We start from the raw sequence: 13,001 nt of genomic DNA, 5'->3' as shown, positions 1-13,001 counted from the left end.
ATTGTACACCAAAGGTGAGCTCTGCATTTCTACCAAATGGCAGCCTCAGGAATATAAGAGGGCAATAATAAGTTGCTATTAGCTTGATGTTTTAGGAAGAATGAGGAAGTAAATAAGGGATGAAATCACTGTTGGGATTATATATTCTTTAGTCAATGGCTTATTGATGGATTAATATACTCCCTTCTTTTCCTAGTGCTTTTTACATTCCTTCACTGTTGGAATTTGCTGTACTCACTTTTCATTTGAACCTATGAATACTCTTTCTGCTACTTTGTGTTTCAAAGTATTGCCTGCGCTCCACATTGTGAAATGAAGTAGGCTGGGGCTGTACAGAAAATCATCCACTGCTTTTGTAACTTTAGTGAGGGTGTCAGTGGGAGGGGGCTGGGTATAATGTTATTTTAATGAATCAAAGGAATTAGTACTTTTCTCCCCTGCATTAAAGTGTACTTTATTTCCTGTCTTGTGTTTCTCCTTTTTCATCTCAATCGTGTCCAGCAGAAAGGATGATACATGGACAAAGTAACTTATTTCTTCTGGAACAGAGTACTAGCACAATGTTTGCTACTACTTCCTTTTGCAAAGTAAAACACGGTAGTTATTTCTGTAAAATGTTACTACATTTCAACCATTGCTGGGTACATAGAATTGTGATCTTTTCCCCAGCTAAGAAATTGAATGGTAGAATCTGATGGGTCTTTACAAGAGACTCAAATGGATGGGGCCATTTATGAAGCAGGCTTGTTTGCAGACAGTCGACATACTCTCTTCTGAACTCCATATCAATCCAATAAACTTCTCTGAACTTTAACTTTTAAAAAAAAAAATCCTGTCCTGTGCATATGGACCACTAGAACAACTTTCAGGTTTTATAATCACCCATTGTTTTTGGTGACTTTCATGGCCCTTTTTCCTTAAGGTATTATTTTTGTGTTCGGTATGGGAAGGAGTTATTCAAATTCACGATTAAGGACCTTTGCACTTTGAGGTTTTAGTTCCCCCCTTCCCTGCTCTCCTTCCACTCCATTCCACCAAAGAGCTTTTATGCAAACTGTGTGTCCTTGACTAGGAAACACTTCAGACCTTAAACTGTGTTTAATTTTTTAAGTGTAAACCTACTGATGAAGAAGTCATTTACTGATTTTATTTGTTGATATGTTGTCTTATGGGGCCAAGAGGGTAGTGTTTCTGAATATTAGGTTATCAGAAGATCTTAGTCACAAGCAGCATGTTGAAAGAAGCTAGATCTTTCAAATCAGCCTGATAAGAAATTCAGCATGAAGTGCTTGGAGAAGATGCTGGAGCAGCTGTAGAGTCATTAGTGGTTATTGCTGAGAAATGGATGTTGTCTTTCAGTGTATGCTTTTATAAACAGAGGGAATGCTGGAGCAGCAGCTTCAGATGAAGTGCTAGAAAATCTTTGTAACTAACTTTAAGGACTTGAATAATAAATAGGTGAAAAGCAGCAAGACTATTTGCCATGTTAGATCTATCCCACTGCCTTTTCCAACAGCAAAAATTCCATACTGAATGAAGTATGCACTCCAAAAATATCTTTGAAATGTCCTTCTAAGCAAGCTTGAGAAACACATCAGTAAAATTATTCAAATATACTGATTATCAAACTGGGAAGATGTGGCAAGCCATGCATACCAGCTTTTTGGAAATACTTAATGTTTGTCAAGTTAGTATGCTGTTTATCTATTATAATTCCAGCTGTTAAAAACTGAAAGCAAGTTGGGTGACTGCATTAATTTGATTCATCCTGTTTTCCTACTTAATTCCTTATGTGTCATTTGGATTAACAGTACCAGGGACTGAGCTTTACCTTTCAAAAAATCTGTTGTGGAAAAATAGATCAGTGTTGGAGAAATGAGTATCACTAAATTACTTGGAATAGAAAATTCTATCTGTAATATTTAGTATAATGTGTAGTATTTGAAAGCTGGGCTCTTGTTATATTAAATCCCCCTTCATACTAAAAATTAGTTGCTTTACAGGGGTGTTACAAACCATGTTTGTCTCAGTAGCCAGATTAAATTGTCCCCCTTCCTCAACCTTCCAACTGTGCCTATCCCAGGACTCAGCAGCAGAGTTATACTGAAGGAGTGTGAGCAACTGCACTGTACACACATCACTGCAGGACAATACCCTGCTTGAAAATAACTTTGAAAGTGCCTCCTTAATTCAGATTTCTTTCCGTGATTTTATGGGTACTGGTGACCTGCAGCAGATTGCATGAATGTGAAGGAGCAAAAGGCTGGATGGAGGTCATGAAAGAGAGGGGAGAGAGGAACTTAATCCGATTTAAGTTATTTGCAAGATTTTTGTTATGGATATTTAAGCCAACAAGAAAAGAATATCTAGGCTCAGTTTACTACAACTTTAACCACAAAAGGGCTTCTATTTTAGAACAATAAAGCTACTTGTTAGCCTGATTAGCTAGCAGCTCATCATGTTACACTTCACTGGAATCTGGGGGAGTCTACCAGGAAGGTATCCTTGTACCACTTTCTCTGCTTTTATATTCAGTTATAGGCATTAATGTTGTCTGGTTTTGGGGGGAAAAAAAAAAAAAAAAGGACGTGACTGTAACAGACTTTGGATCTGGACCTGTATAACCTGTTTAAAACCTGGGTTTTATGGTTCTTCTTAAGAGTTCATTTGAAAGAAGTGTGTTCAGCTAAATCTTGTGAACAAAAGTAACAGATAGGACTATGGACTGGAAATTAATCTAGATGACAAGATGTATGTCATTGCAATGACTTAGTAAAATGAGTGGGTCAAGGAACACTTGGCTAAACAATAAAGCTTGATGAGATGCATAGGGTCATATGGACAGTTGCATATTAGCATTTTATCCAATTACAGCATATCATGTAATGGAGAAACAACAATTTCAAAGTAAATAATGAGCAAGTAGCTCTTTGGCATGAATTTATATGAACTTGTAATGACATGGTTATAGTTCCAGCTTACTTAGATTTATGTGCATTACTTAATGTCTAAAACCACCCCAAACAATTGGAAGGGAATAAGAGACTGAGGTTAGAAAACACCTCTGAGGGCATGCTGCTTATTTTTTTTTGCAATATTTCCTCGGGAAAATGATTTGGCTGACGGAATTTCAGGACTGATTTGAGTTAAATTGTGTAAGGATTTGCTGACAGGCTGAATAACATACAGCACTTTACCCTCATAGAAGGATCAGAGTCAATTTTTAGTATTTCCAAAGCAATCTTTAAATCTTCATTGTCCATTAATGAAGTCTCTTACGCATGTATAATATCTTTCTTGTCTTGCTTTCAATTTGTTAAAAAATTAGCAAAGTTGCCTAGATAGGAAATAGGTAGAGAATTTTATTTTAATATGGCTTGTCTGTGTAGCGTTATTGAAGTATATTGGGTCTTCTTTAATTTTGTAATGTGATTCTCATATTTTTCTTTGCATATTTTTAAATTTTATATCTGTAACTGATACCACTGTGTGTTGTATCTGCCAGTTTCTCAAGTTAAACTTATGAAGTATACCAAATCCTTGCCTATTTAAGGAGTGCTTTTACAACATACTGAACATAATTTCTAACTATATCAGAGAGATAAAACATAGAGTGTCTTCAAGATATGAATCTTTAATACAAAATTTCTGTTCACCAGTAATTTAAAAGGTGTAACACATCTCCCAAGAAGCTCTACAAGCTTGGAGCCTATGCCCTGAGCAGGTTGTATGGCAAGGAACCCCAAACAGCCACCAGCCAGATGAACCAGCAGACACAAAAAATTTTCACAAGAGTTCTCTGGCTTCAGTTCTTCTTCAGTGAAAATGTAGTCACCCAAGGAGTCTTCCTTCAGAAATCTGTCTGACAAACTGGCATTCGCTGGGTTTTGGGTTTTTCTCCCCCATCAAAAATACTTGTCTCTAATCAGTGTGGAAAAGGGCTAAAAAAGTCTAGTGCTGTTTGTAGTTTGTGCACCTTTCTTATTTAGGAGTAAGAAAACAATACTTTGCATTCCTTTCAACATAAATGCACACTATTGTTATTTTGATGGACAGGTCAATGAACTAGAAAGCATGCTTTAAAAAATATTTAACTTGCCTAATATTTCCATTCTCTGAGCTTTAGTTGTCTCTTTGATGCTTATAATGCTAGATATTAATCTTTTAGATCAAAATTTTCCATCCCAAAAGTCTCATGTGTATTTTCTGTGCAGTTCCAGTTCAAATAGTACTGTTCTGCCAGGAATGAGAACAGAGAAAAACTGTTTATGCTTATATAAAACCATATAGCTCTATACAATTTCAGCTATCCCTGCACTCTGCTTTGGAGCAGTTTGGTAGGATCAAGCTGCTGTTTTTAACTCCCCTGCAAAGTGATCTGAAATATGGCTGAGTTACAAGACTTAGGAAAAATGTGTGCTCTCAGTAGACATTTGTTAGAAGTAGTCAGCTAAAAACTTCAGAATATCTGTTTTGTACTGTATATCTGTTTCCTCTGAACTGGTTAAATTGGTGCCTTTATTCTGGAGGTACAGGAAATACACATGACTTTCCTGTAATTCCTCCTTCTATCATATCTGAAAGAAGAAAGGACCACCTCCCCCAGTATTGCAGGCTATTTTGTTGGCAATTGGGCAACATGAAGGAGGAAAATAAAGTAACAGGGAGTGTCAGGATGAAGAAGGAGCATAGAGGGGAATAGTGAGTGATAACAAAACTGAAGCAGGAAACACAATCCATGAGAATCAAACCAAGGAATTGAAACAGAGGAAATCACACTATGGAATCACACAGAGGAAAACACTATTAGGAAACACCTAATAATTTATTAATGACACTAAATTCTGCTTAAACCAACCTTTATGCAGACTGCTACGTTTGTCTGTGTGTGTGTGGCATGGTATGCCTTTTGGCACAGTATCTAGTCCATGAAGGATTGCAGCACCCTTGTGAAGATGCTTTCAGTACTCCATTGTCTATGGATCATTATCCACCTGACTTGGCAGCAATAGGGTGAGGATGGAGAGAACCTGGGTTATGAGCTGGTCTTCTGGTCTTCCTCTTTGACACCAATGCTGCCTGCTTCAGCCTACCTTGTATCAGATCATGGAAGCTGGACGACCTGTAGAGCAAAGCATTCCTTTTTGTGATTAAGACATTATTCCTCTTTGTGGTTAAGAGCACACTTCCCCACAAGTTCCCTCCATCAGCACTGTCCTGTGTGACTGAGGGACTCTGGCAGAAATGTCATGAGCTTGACAGCATCCAGAGAGAGCCTCTGTGTTCCAGGAAAAGGGGGAGCCCACATAAACCATATGTGGGTTAAATCACCCCATGTGGACTAAAACAAGAACTACAAGGGCGATCTTATTTTTTGTAGGTTTTTAAATAAATGAGTAAATGTCACAAAGCTGCTGTATTTAATGCTAAATTTAGATTGTCTAAACTGGACACTAGGGAGCTAAAGGAGCTAAGAGGAATGGTTAAAATGCATGCACAGTACAAAAAAAAAGGTCAAAAAACCAAATCAGAGCCTGCTACAAAATGGCTTAGTTTTTCCCCAGAGATGCAGCTCTCATACAGATGCGCACACACACAAAAGTTTCTCATCATTGTTATGCATTAATCTCTTTCTAAGCTGGTTTGCAGTCAGCTTTCTTTACAATCCCCAAAAAGGTGATGGGACACTTGTCACTGTAAGCATCTACTGTCTTATACAGTGTTAACAGGAAAACCAAATTGGCCCCAAATTCACAGATTTTATGCTGATTAGAAAAACACTACAGTAGTCTCATTTGCATATTGCTGAACTGGACAGAGGCTGTAGGTTTCCTGAAAAATCATTCAAATCCGCATTTCTAGTCCTCATCCAGTTTTGTTTAAAATGTCCTGTCACCAGTATCAGAGGGAATGGACTCCATGGACTGGGAGGCTTGCAGCAAATAACACCTTTTGTTTGTGTTAACAGTGAAAAGAAGACACAACCTTAAATATGTGTTTTTCTTTCCAAATCTGGAAAACATAATGTAGCAGCTATTATTGATAATAAGACCCCTGATGTACAAACATAATTTATTTTACAAAGGCAGAAATGGCCATTTCTAGATAGTATCATATCAGCCTTCTAGATAGTATCAATAAGATACTATCTAGATCTGATATTAAATCTGTAGCAGAAAGCTTAACAAGAATGCTTTTTTCCAGTTTAACAAAGTAATAATTAGTGAGAATAAACCTTTCTTCTTCATCTTTCTTTTAAAGTAGAAAGCAGAAAATGAAATCTGTTAAACATAGTGATTTTAAACTGTCATTAATACAGAACACAACCACTCTGCAGCCCTTCTGTTTCAATTTAGTTTAAAAAAACTAGTGCAATTGAATTGAAAACAAAAATTATTTATTTTTTTGAAATCCAAAGTGAAAGCTTGAAAACTATTGATTTTTCCCATGCTTTAGCATTAAGAAGACAGAGAAGGGCAAGAGTGTGGAGAGCTCACTGTGATGCGTGGCTGCACATGGGGACAGCAGTGTTTGTCACACACAGGCGGCGAGGCACTGCTGGGGTGGGACACTGCCCTTCCCTACTGGAGAGAGGCAGCCTGGCTGTCACAGCAGCCAGCCCTTACTACAGTGACAGGAGCAGGACAGCAGTACCATCACACAATGCAGAATGTTGTTATGCCCACGGCAGCTCATGTATTTTAATACAGCATTAAGTGTTGGTAATACTGATTTGATTTCTGAGAGTAGGCAGAGAAAGAAGATAATGAGAAATTTTACAATTCCTATGTTTTTATTTGTGAAATTTAATTTACTTCCCTACTAGGATTAACTGCTTTTGGTCTCACACCTGTAAGCACACAGGCTGGCTGAGCTGGAAAACTTGAATGGAATTTTCAAGTAACAGGAGATCCTAATCTTGGCTTGAAGGAAACCCTTGGCATGAGTTGATTTAATGAGATATTTATGTGAGCAGACTGAACCCTAAGTTTCCTATTCCATTATTATTTATGGAATCTCTGTCATTCTTTAAGTTTACAATATTTTCTAAATTGATGAGGAATATATGCTTCAATGAATATAACAATTTCTTTTTCTGACACTCTGACTAGAGTGATAGAACATTTTCTGTTTAGTACAACTATATAATGTAGTTTCAACAATGCTAACCTTGCTTGGATTCAGGACATCAAGTTCAGATTACTTCTCCTGCTAAAAATGGTATTGCTGATAAAGTGATGGATACCACTGTGGAGTCCCTGAAGTCACTTTCCAGGGGTGAGGTAACAGTGAACAAATTCCTGATCCAGGGCAGCACATGCCTAGTGTTCAGTGGGATACTGACAGCCCTGTTTAACCTTCCTGGGTGGAGAAGGTGGGACAGGTGGAGAGGGTCACAGCAGCTCACATGATGATTCCTCGTTGAAACTGGTATCCTAGTGATAGACTTGTCTGAAGAATGACTGAGAAGACTCCCTCAAAATCTCAACTTCCTCAATGCTCTTGTGCTTAATTAAAACCTTTGGATTAAAAACTAAATAAATCTCAAAATGGGTTAAATTTGTTGATTAAACTGCAATTAATATGTTATTTAAAAGATTACTCCAGAAAAGTACAGTTTTTTCATAAATGCTGAGTTTGATTGGCAGTGGCAGTTAAAAGCATGAAAAGTTAAATACTTGTTTAAAAATATTTTTTTATATTTACAAACTTTGAGGGAAAATGTCTTTTTATTACACAGTTTATATAAACAGACAATTTTTTTGCACATTTCTTTCACTACACTCATATGATAAACACTAAATCCAGATTAAAGCTCCATAAAAATACATTCTAAAAAAACTTCTAGTAAAAGCTGTGGTATAAAAAATAGATAAATATGATGTACTGGTATAAATTTAATCCAGACCAAGACATATTATTAATGTAATATTTGTAAAGCCCCAGAAAGTAAGATTTATTAATTAAAACAAAGGAACACCTGTACCTGCCTTATGGGGCGAAATGTCTCTGCAACCTTATGCTCAGAGACAAACCAACAAACAGTATTTCCTACAAGGAAAGGAGAACTTGATCTGATTTTTTGATGTTTCTTTTTTATTTTTAGTAAGATGAAGGTTAAAGCCTTTAGTTTTTTGGCATTTAGGGGGCCATGATGTGTACTTTTTCTCACAAACATCAAACACTTCAACTGTTCATTTTACAAGCCGTGAATTACTTTTCTCAATTCTTACAAGAAAAAAAAAACTTTTGCATATTCAGAAAATCAAATTAATGTTTATTCCTGGTGTAGTTATAGGGGTTCAGTTCCAAAATAGAATTTTTAGGTATTATTTTTGCTTTTTTGTGTGTATTTTTGTTTGGGTGCTTGGGGTTTTTTAATTATTCCTATGTTTGGTTAATGACAGCAACAATTCTTTCGTTTCTGACTTGCTGCTGTTACTTCTTTTCATTTGCTGTTTGATGACCTTTGCTTTTTCCCTGCCTTTATGAGACACACAGTAACTGATCAAGAGCATTTGGGTGAGAAAAAGCCTTCCTGGCCAGAACAACCTGAGATACAAACCAGCCAAAATTTGATGGGTCCACTGCCACAATGAAGTGGCAAGCTTAGATAGCTGAGAGTAAGTAAACAATGGGTGAATTGGAGCATAAACTGTACAGTTTCTGGCTTCTTTTAGCAGGATGATCCGCAGTAGGCAATGCCAAGCCAAGGCATACAATGCATTCATTTTCCCTTAGTGCACCCCAGTGCAAGTGTTCTCCTGCCACAGCTCTCCTGCTTCTGGCAATTAGTTTCTATCACAAGGAGTCTCTGCACAGGCAGGAGTTACTTCCCTAAGTCTATGAAACTGCTGTTTCTGGCAGAGAAAAAGCAGCTGCTAAGCAGACAGACAAAACTTGCTGCCTTTGTTCTGCGCTCCTCTGAACTGCTATTTCTCAGATTGCTTCAATGCACTATCTTGGTCCTCTCATGCTAGCTCACATGGCAAGAGATCAGTTCCACACAGTGAAGTGAAGCACAGAATTTTGTTCTTTCTTACATTCTCACTGTCTTCGGCAGCACACACAGCAGCCAGATTATCTCTGTACAGGGGGTAGGTGTATGCTCCAAACTGTTTTAGGACAAGACTAAGGCTTATCCCCTGCCTCTTCTGAAATGGAGATGATGTATTTTGTAATGCAGAAAGATCAAATAGGCACTAAAGTTACACTGATTGCTATCTTCTTAGTTCATCTTTGCAACCTACTAGGTATTCACTACCTAGAAGAACAGTGAATTGATGTAAGACAGGTACTAACTTAAAAGCTATAGAAATATTAATCTCTCTCATGTAAATAAATAAAAATTTAAATACCAATATAAGTAAGGAACTTTATTCTGATTCCTTATAAATCAGCCATACCTCACATCTAGCAAAAGCTAAATAAGGTCATAATTATTCCATTCCAATAGTTAGCAATATGCATTTAGTAATTTTACAATATATTTCAAGGTGAAAAGCAAATCTTATTTCCCAGGGTGCATAAAAATGGATTAATTTACGAAGGATTGATTTTCAATTAGGTCATTCTTAATCTCATGCATATATATACATCTGAACACACTACAGCTGTATTAGCTTAAAATTATATTTCCTATTTGGCATGTAAACTAAAATTGTCAACAATTTGGATGACCGTGTCACAGCTATGACACAAACAATTATCTCAATCCAAAGAAGCATGAATGCATAGTTTTAATGTGTGTATTTTTTATAATCACTATTCTTTTGCACAGTTGATACATGTTTTCTTATCTCACATTCCAAACTTTGATCTCTTTTTTATGGCTGTTAATGCTCTTGGTCCTGACTATTCTGTCCACATTCTACTGCATCTTTATTTATCAGTACAGGTTTTGGTGCCATTTGCTGAATCATGCTGATTGAGTCTGAGTCTAAAGGTAGCAGTGTCTTAGTAATACAACTCTATATATACTCATGGTATTAAAAGCTATGACAACAATCTCAATCAGCCTAAGAACTAAACCCAACTCTCATGACTGAAATACTGGAAGGCAGAATTCTTCATTGCATTGAAGCATGAACTGATTTCTCTTGAAGTTTTTTTTTCAGATTCAGAAACTAACTCCAGCATATATAAAGGTCTTGTAATTCATGTATGATAGATGCATCAGATGTAAGAATTCAGAGTAAAGGAATCTATACAAATAACAGGTGAAATTCTGGCCCAGAAAAAAAGAAGTGCAAACTTTCATTAAATCTATTAAGCCTTGATTTGAGAATTTCAGTTCTCCCAAAGCAAAATGAACTCTTACGGGACTGTTATTACTTATTAAATGTGTGAGTCTCTTTCCTTGTGAATATCTAAAACCACACAAGAGAACTGTATGTGTGGGGGTTTTTTTTATCTTTTGTTTTGTTGTTTAATCTATCTACTACTAAGTGTGTGTGTACAGATTATGAGTTTGTCACAAATAATGATAGATGAATTTTTATTGATTGATTCTAAGCAGAACCACAAATCTTTCCTAACTTCTTTACCTTATGCTTTTTTTAATGTAAAAAAAAAAAAAAAAAAAGCAAACAGCAGATACCTTTATACTTTCTGATACCCTCCTTTAGATACAAAGTTAGTTCATCAAGCTATTAGCTGCAGTCTATCAGTTTTCAGTCTTTAGGCATCAACTGTCCCATGGCATCTTCTTCCAGTATCCAATGAATCATGTAGCAAACTCAAGCTCTGCATCTGAGCTGTGCTCCCCACAGGCTAATTCTTCAACAGAGACATCATTTTGTGTATCAAAACAAAAGAGCAACACTGAGAAATGTGCAGTGCCAGTGCTGGACCAGGCAGTAAGCACACACCCTGCTGCCCTGCTACTCTGGACTCTACACAGCAGAGCCCACAGGTTTCATGGGCCTTTCTGCCTTTTAATCCTCCTGCCTGTGGCTTCTGGGATCCCTGTCAAGAAGCAGGATATGCAGCTGTTGTTTCAGAGCCTGCAAAATAAGGTCACTTGAAATGCTGATGTTCAGTGTCTGCACTTACTGAGAATATTCAGTGCCTCCGGAATGCACCTTCAGTTCAGGTGCAGTAATTAACCTCTGCAATTCAGTACTGCCATCCCTCAGCGATAGAGATGAACAAGGCAGACCTCCCCCAAAATAATGAATGTTTAGTTTTGATATACATTTTATTTATAAAATAATTTTATCTGTCATTTAGGGATTTTTTCATACTTACACAGTGCTTTTGATCCATGTTGTTGAGATTTTTTTCTCCACATTTAAATAAATCAGAAATTTAAAGAAAAATATTGAGAATCTGTTACAATTAATGTTACCAGAAAATTAATTTTAAAGGAAAATACAAAATCCTAATTTGAGAAGTGTGACAGTTGACAGACTTGAAAGAATTTTTGTATGTGGAGAAAATATATTTGATGTATTATTTTATATAGTATTATATGCTGATCATAAACATTCCTCTGGTTACAGATGGTAAGCACTAAATACAGCAATAGCTTCCCACTTCTAATTCAACAATTTCTGTAGTCAGAAAGAACAAGATTAATACTCATGATTAATATTCTGAATTCTTAACTCTATTGAAAAATGAACCTCAATATATTAAGTAGCACAATTTCAGGAACAGTCAGCAGGTGAAAGAGCTTTTATGTTCTTTCCCTAGGCTGCCCCCCCAGGGCAAGTTACTTGTTCAGCTGAAAGTAGCCACGTCACAAAAATAAAACTATAACATTCTGTGTGTGCACAATATATTTACATGTACATTTACGGTGTTTTTTCTGTTGACTGACTTAATAAGGGACACGACATTGGAAATAATGCCTTTTTTTTTAAAATTGCTTTGTGATTAAATTACTTTGAATGTGGCTTTAAGAAAAAAAAAAGTGTCTCCCAAAAAAGTACTGCTAAATAAACCACAATTATATATGCAAACAGACAGCTTACATTTGGCTGCACAACTGAATATCAAATTACACTGAAAATGGCTTTTTAAACTTGCAGCTACAAGTCTGCCCTCAGGCTGACCCAAAAGTCCCTTCATTTCAGCACAAAGTCATTACTTTGCTGTTAAGTGCCATCCATTACAAAACTAAAAGCACGTGCAATTACAATTACACGCTCATTTAGATGTGCAATTGCTCATTTTTACACGTGCAATGTTGATACTGTCTTTATTAAATGTCTTCTGCTTTCCTGAATCGTATCTAGTACAGGGAGCAAGTGCGACTGTGTCACTTCCTGCAATCTACAGCCTTGTGGAGCACAATCAGTATGTTAAAAAGAAATAATTTCCCTGATTAGTTCACCCAATAGAAAAACCAGTCGGTTTTGGGATGTTTTTTTTCCTACATATAAGCATTTTGTTCACACAGCTACAAAATCCTTTAATATTTATATTTGGCAACATATAGTAAATCTCTCTTGGCTAGACCTGTCATTGGCCCTTCAAATTAATTATTGTATATATCAGGTATTTGAGAGAACACTAGATTATCATCATTTAATGTAAGAACATAAACAATACCCACCAAATGAAGTAGAAATTTCCAGCAGTGTAATTGCCAGCACCAGAAAACTGGGAGACAATTGATAAGTGAACTGTTTTTTCTGCTTTATGTTTTCATTTTCCAGTCAGGAGCACAATTCTCTGTAGGCACAGGCGAAGTTGCTTAGGAGAGCAGGTTGCTGGGATCTGTGAAATGGCTGCAGTCCAGCGCTCCTTACGCCAGGCACTGGACAGTGGCCTCGTGCTATGCTGGCATTGCCAACTCATGGGCAGCAGCGTGTGAGGTGATAACTGTTCCTGCTGGGATGGTCAGCGCCTTGGAAAACAGCCATTACCAGCCCAAATATTCCCATCTTCCCAGCAGGCCCAGAAGCAACAAGCTTTCAAAATACCTGGCACACTCTCTTTTTTTTTGCCCTATTTCTGTTCTTGCCCCTTCTCCTTGCCTTACAGATCAAAAG

This window comes from Corvus cornix, chromosome 2 (genome assembly GCF_000738735.6).
Source record: "Corvus cornix cornix isolate S_Up_H32 chromosome 2, ASM73873v5, whole genome shotgun sequence".
In the NCBI taxonomy this organism is placed as follows: Eukaryota; Metazoa; Chordata; class Aves; order Passeriformes; family Corvidae; genus Corvus; species Corvus cornix.
This window is presented reverse-complemented; position numbering follows the sequence as displayed.